The 5,963-nt window shown below is 44.1% G+C and overlaps 1 pseudogene; it reads left to right on the top strand.

Annotated features, from left to right (window-relative positions):
- Nucleotides 1-522: 522 nt before the first annotated feature.
- Nucleotides 523-3,703, top strand: LOC144930681 (up-regulator of cell proliferation pseudogene; annotated as a pseudogene).
- Nucleotides 3,704-5,963: the final 2,260 nt, after the last annotated feature.

Raw genomic sequence — 5,963 nt, 5'->3', positions numbered from 1 at the left:
AACCAAATCTAAAATATTTTGAAATTTTTGGTGACTCAGAAAAGTTAATTTGGGGCCTGTTTCAGAGCAGGATTTCAAATTTGGCTTTCCCACATCCACTGGGCTATATGTTATGGGAGGACTGGGGGAGGGAACAGCAGCACCACCTCCTCCTTCTTCTCTGGCCATTTTATGAATGGCTGAAACCTCTCATATCAAAATTGCAATAATTTTAGGCCAACCAAAACCACATTTCTAGTTGAATACATGACCTGTCTGAAAGAATTTCCATAGCTCTCCATAAGTGTGGCATTTCAGTTAGGATGACTGAGAGTGTGACAGTTGGGTCAAATCTGTGAAGGTTGCACCAGATAAATGGTGCTTCAGTACTCCAGCTACACGACCCCTCTAAGTGGTTGTCACTTATAATGAGCATGCAGACCTCCATGATTTTTGTTTAATAATTGCAATTCCTTCACATTATGGCCCTAATACCAAAGTAAGAGTTCTACCTGAAAACATTTTCAGTTTAACAAAGTGTTTATGTTGTATTACCTTTCTGCAGAGAGACCAAAAGCCCTTCAGTACATCGAGTCAAAGTTAGAAATGGAGAAATACAGAAGCAGGAAACTAAAGCTGAGAGATGTCCTGGAAATCACACCAGAAAGTCTAAAGAACTGCCCTCCTCAGACAACAGGAGATTTACCTTGGCATTTCCTCAGGAAGCTCATGGCTCTGAATGGGATGGCAAGAAGCACAAGCCTTGAGCACAGGGCACCCACTGATCAAACACTAACTATGGACAAAGAAGAGCTGGATATTCCTGAAGATTTTTCTTTTCTCAGTGACACAGACACCAGTGATTCCCTGCACCCCCTTGATGTTCTCTGTGCCATTCTGCTTTCCTCAGACAGTTTCCTACAGCAGGAGATCCTGTCCAAAATGTCCATGTGCCAGTTTGCCCTCCCTCTGCTGCTACCTGCCCTCGACACCCCCAAGTGCACCCTACTGCTGTGGGCCATGAGGGACATGGTGAGGAAGTGGAGGCCGCACTCCCTGGCAGAGAGCAGAGGGTTCAGAGAGGAGAGCCTGGTGCTCACGTCAATGCCAACCATTTCCTTTGTGCGGATGGGGAGCTGCAGCTTCTCCAAGTCCCACCTCCTCAATGAGGTTCTCAGCCCCTCCCAGCAGCACCACAATTTCTTTGTCCACTGGGACATGGAGTCTGGGAACGTCCCACGGGCAATCGCAGATGGGCTGGTTGAGATTTCCTGGTATTTCCCTGGTGGGATGGGGAATTCAGATCTTTTCCCAGAACCTGTCGCGGTTACAAATCTGCTTGGAGATATTGAGTCGCATTGGGTGCAGTTTAGCTTTTTAACAGAGATCTCCTCAGCAGTGTTCATAGTTACTGAGAGCATCAGTGAGATAGAATATGCGCTGTTATCATCTCTGCAGGGATCAGCCACTAAATACTGCTTCACTTCAATAAACAGGCTGGGAAAGCCAAGGAAACGCTGGAATTCCTGAAAAAGTTAGCCTCGATGCTGAAACTGAACAAGTCACATGTGCTGTGGAAAGGAGGTACCACAAATAAGGCACAATTTGTAAAAGTTCTGCAGTCTGCAATAGCAGCCATAATGAAATCTTCTCCCAAGAGAGTGAGTATAGAAGCCATGGCTGAGACAGCACGTCAATTAGGCATCCAGGTAGATGAGGATAACAAGGAATGTCAGACCCCAAACACATATGCAAAGGAAATCACTGCACAAATCAAAGATGTGGCAAAGTACAAGAGGGAAAAGCTGAGACTCCAAGGGGAGACATGGAGAAACTTGGCTGAAGTGGAAAAAGAGCTGTGCAGAATGAGAAAGCAAGGAGACACCCCACTTGAGAAATATAAATCTCAGCTGAAAAAGAAATTAATGGATTTACATGCTCAGCAGAATAAACATGACCTTACTGATGGTTTGATTACATTTATTACTGGAATAAGACTACTACCTCCCATGGAGAAACATTACTTCCTGAAATGGATGAAGTTTGGCCTGGATCACATTACTAGGGAGAATCTTTCTAAACTATGGGATCAATATAAAGAGAAATGCAAAAAACTCAAAAGATGACCCCAAAATGTTTGCAGAGTTAGACAAATTAATCTCTGCCAGTTCCTTAGGACTGCAGCATTTCATGTGTGAGTTGGGGCAGTTTTATGAAGCGGAATGCTCAATGGTTAAAGAAGGTAAAATGGCAGAAAGCCAAAGGCAATTCACCCATCTCCCAGGCATAGCAGCTGATCTCATGCTGGAAGGGTTTCCCATGGAGATCATTGATGGAGACGTTTCCAACATCTCACTGCAGTGGGTAACAGATGTTCTGAGTCAGCTTCATGCCAAGCTGGGGGGAAGGTCCAAAATCCTGGTTCTGACGGTGCTGGGAGTACAGAGCACTGGGAAATCCACCCTCCTCAACACCATGTTCGGCCTGCAGTTTGCAGTGAGCAGTGGCCGATGTACACGAGGAGCCTTCACGTTACTCATTAAAGTGGCAGAGAACTTTCAGCAGGAACTGGGCTGTGATTTCATCCTGGTGATAGACACAGAAGGCTTGAAAGCCCCCGAACTGGCCAAGCTGGAGGATAGTTATCAACATGACAATGGCCACCCTGGTGATTGGACTGAGTGACATAACAATTTTTAACATGGCCATGGAGAATGCCACTGAAATGAAAGATGTTCTGCAAATTGTGGTCCATGCATTTCTCAGAATGGAGAAAATCGGGAAAAAAACCAACTGCCAGTTTGTGCATCAGAACGTCAGTGATGTGTCTGCACATGAACAAAACATGAGGGACAGGAAACACCTCCTGGAACAGTTGAATGAAATGACCAAAGCTGCAGCCAACATGGAAAAGAAATGCAAAGAGATGAACTTTTCTGATATTATGGATTATGATCTGGAAAAACACAATTGGTACATTCCTGCTCTGTGGCACGGAGTCCCGCCCATGGCTCCAGTGAATTTGGGATACAGTCAAAAGGTTTATGAATTAAAGAAATATTTGTTTGAATTTCTGAAAGATTGTTCACAAGAGAGAACTCCCAATGACATTCCCCAATTTCTTGCATGGGTGAGGAGCCTGTGGAATGCTGTAAAACATGAGAACTTCATTTTCAGCTTTAGAAACAGCCTTGTTGCTGAAGCCTATAACCAGCTGTCTGTGAAGTATGCAGAGTGGGAATGGGGTTTTCGGAAGGAGATACATTTCTGGGTATCTGAAAAGGAAACTTTCATCCAAAATCAGCCACCAGATAAACTAGACACTAATGTTTCAATCAGACTAAAGAGTGAGGCACAGGAAAAACTGAGGCAAGAAGCAGAGAAGATTTTGAATCATTTACAACAGTATTTTGAAAGTGGAACAGCAAATCTGCACCTGATAGAAAAGTACAAAGAAGATTTTAGAAGAAGTGCCAATAGTCTCAGGAATGAACTGGAGAGTTATTCATTCAGCAAGTGGCAAGAAGCGATTCATATTAAAAAAGGCCAACACAAAACAGATGCTATGCTGTCAAAGTACAAGAGAAAAATTGAAGAGAAAGTGGATGGGCTTCTGAACCATTGCAGGAAAAGCAACTGCAAATTAAATAATGATGAACTGGAAGAGGAATTGGAGAACATGTGGACAGAAACATTGTCAGAATTATCACTTATTCCTTTATAGAGACGCAACATATTTGAAGATGTGGAGTTCCAGCTGAGAAGAGACCTAGCGGACAGGGGCAGTGCAGTCTGGAAGATGTTACAAGATGCCAAAAGCTTGTGTGCTTATTAAACAAAAAATTTCAAAATGAAAAAGGAATACTTAGACTTAAAAGTGTTCAGAGGTTACAAACTATAAATATCAGGTGTGAAAGAATTCTTGACACAGGAATGCTGGCATAAAACAAATAAATATGTATGTGTGCCCACAAGATATATAGCGCAGCCCACCACATTTCTGTCTAGCCCACCTCAGTTTCCACCATGGGGAAGAGGCTGCCCCTGTGCATCCGTACTGAGCTTTGCTGGCTATTGATGAGAGAAATTTTCTCCATTTACGCTGGGGGGATGGGCGAGGAAGGGAAGTGGTGGATGCTGCCCTCTCCAAGGGATAAAAAAAAAGGCCTAGAAATGTCACTTTTTGGCCAGGCATGCGATGCCCTTACACTCCGCTTGGTGCCATTTCTCTGTCTGTCTCTCTGTCTGTAATGGGATAACTTTTAAATGCCTCATCTGATCAATTCCAAAATTTCAGGTGGTGCCCTGGGCACCAATGGCCAGAACCCTTTTGATTTGAGGGGAAATCAGTCAACTGAATATGAGGGACAAATGAAGTTCCTGGCATCCTAGTGGAGTTTAAGATGTTGGCCACCTGAATGACTCATCTCCCAGAAAAAAATAATATGGAGGAGGGATGGAAGAGGGAATGGGGATGTATAGATGGGAGAATAGGGGCATGCACACAGCCCATGGCATGGGGGGGAGAATGCGGGACCCTGGTGTGAAGGGCTCACATAACTCCTGGTGGCAGGTGTGATGCTGACAAAGCCAGGCCAGAGCCATAGGCCCATTCACTTGTGTGTGACTATCAAAGGAGTTAAATGTATTACTATATATTCAGGCCAATTCACTTGTGTGTTAATAGAGATCAAAGGAGATGTTAATTGCATTGTTTTTGCCTAACTATATCTTGTTGTTTACTATTACATTACATTTGCATTACGCATGCCTGGTAATTAAATAGACCTAGATCAAAGTGTGTGTTAATCTGAGAGTGTATTCAGATGTTAGAACTTCATGAAACGAATGGAATGTTACTTGTATTCTTTTCATGTATCTATTCTTATTATAATGTAAAGGCAGGCAGTTATATTATGTCTAAGCGTGTAATTAAATATCTCATTGAATGCAAATGAAGAGTGCTAAATTCAAAGCAATTGGCCATTGTGTGAGTAAGAACATGTCTCTGATTGTTGTGTGGAGAAGAAGCTATAAGTACTGATTCAAAGGAAGATCCTTTATCTCTGGACTGTTTGGATTCTAACAGGGTGGAATAACTAAACAAGAAGACGGAGATCCCCAGAGCTATTCTGGGTGGCCCTGAACTGGCAGATTACTACATCCCTGTTATCCTTTGGGGTTCACAAACTTTGACTCACCTGTTAATGTAATTTACCTGCTTTAACCTCTCAATAACACATTTATTTTTCTCAGCTAATAAACCTATAGTTAGTTCACTATAGCATTGGCTACCAGTGTTGTCCTTGGTGTAAGATCCAGAGTACCAATTGATGAGGGGGAAGTGACTGGTTTCTTGGAACTGGGAGGAACCTGATGTGGTGTGATTTTTGGTTTATGTGACCATTATCACTAAGTGCAGTTTGTTTGCGTGGTGAGATGGGCTGGAGAGCTTAAGGAGACTGTCTGTAACTCCATGGTAAGACTAGTCCAGTGATCCAGGAATTTATATTTGTTGCTGGTTTGGTGAAATGTAATTATAAATAGGGTGACCAGATGTCCAGTTTTTAAAGGGACAATCCCGTATTTAAGCTGTCCTGACTTTTTCTTAAAAACGGGCAAACTATCCCATATTTTCAGTCTCCCCGCATGCATCAGTACTAATGAGTCCTGCTGCTGGCCGGATCCTTGCTCGCGAGACATCCTCCCACCAGTGCCGGGGGGGGTGGGGGGAGTCCAGTGACCAATGATGGGGGTGGGGATGAAAAGCTGGTGGCAGGGATAAGATGCAGTGCGCAGGGCCAGCTGCTCCCCCTGCTGGTCTGTCAGCGCAGCCCCTGCTGCAAGCTGGCTCTCAACCAGCAGGGCCCTGCTCCCGGTCCCGTTTCTGGCCAGCCCTAGCTGTGTGCTGTGAGCTGCAGTGGCTGGAGAGTGAGGGCAAGTACCAGGCAGTGGCTGATTATAGGTCACTTCTGCTGCCCACC

The sequence above is a fragment of the Lepidochelys kempii genome, chromosome 6 (assembly GCF_965140285.1).
Source record: "Lepidochelys kempii isolate rLepKem1 chromosome 6, rLepKem1.hap1, whole genome shotgun sequence".
Taxonomy (NCBI): domain Eukaryota; kingdom Metazoa; phylum Chordata; order Testudines; family Cheloniidae; genus Lepidochelys; species Lepidochelys kempii.
Note: the sequence above shows the minus strand (reverse complement) of the source record. Positions and strands in the feature narration are given on the sequence as shown.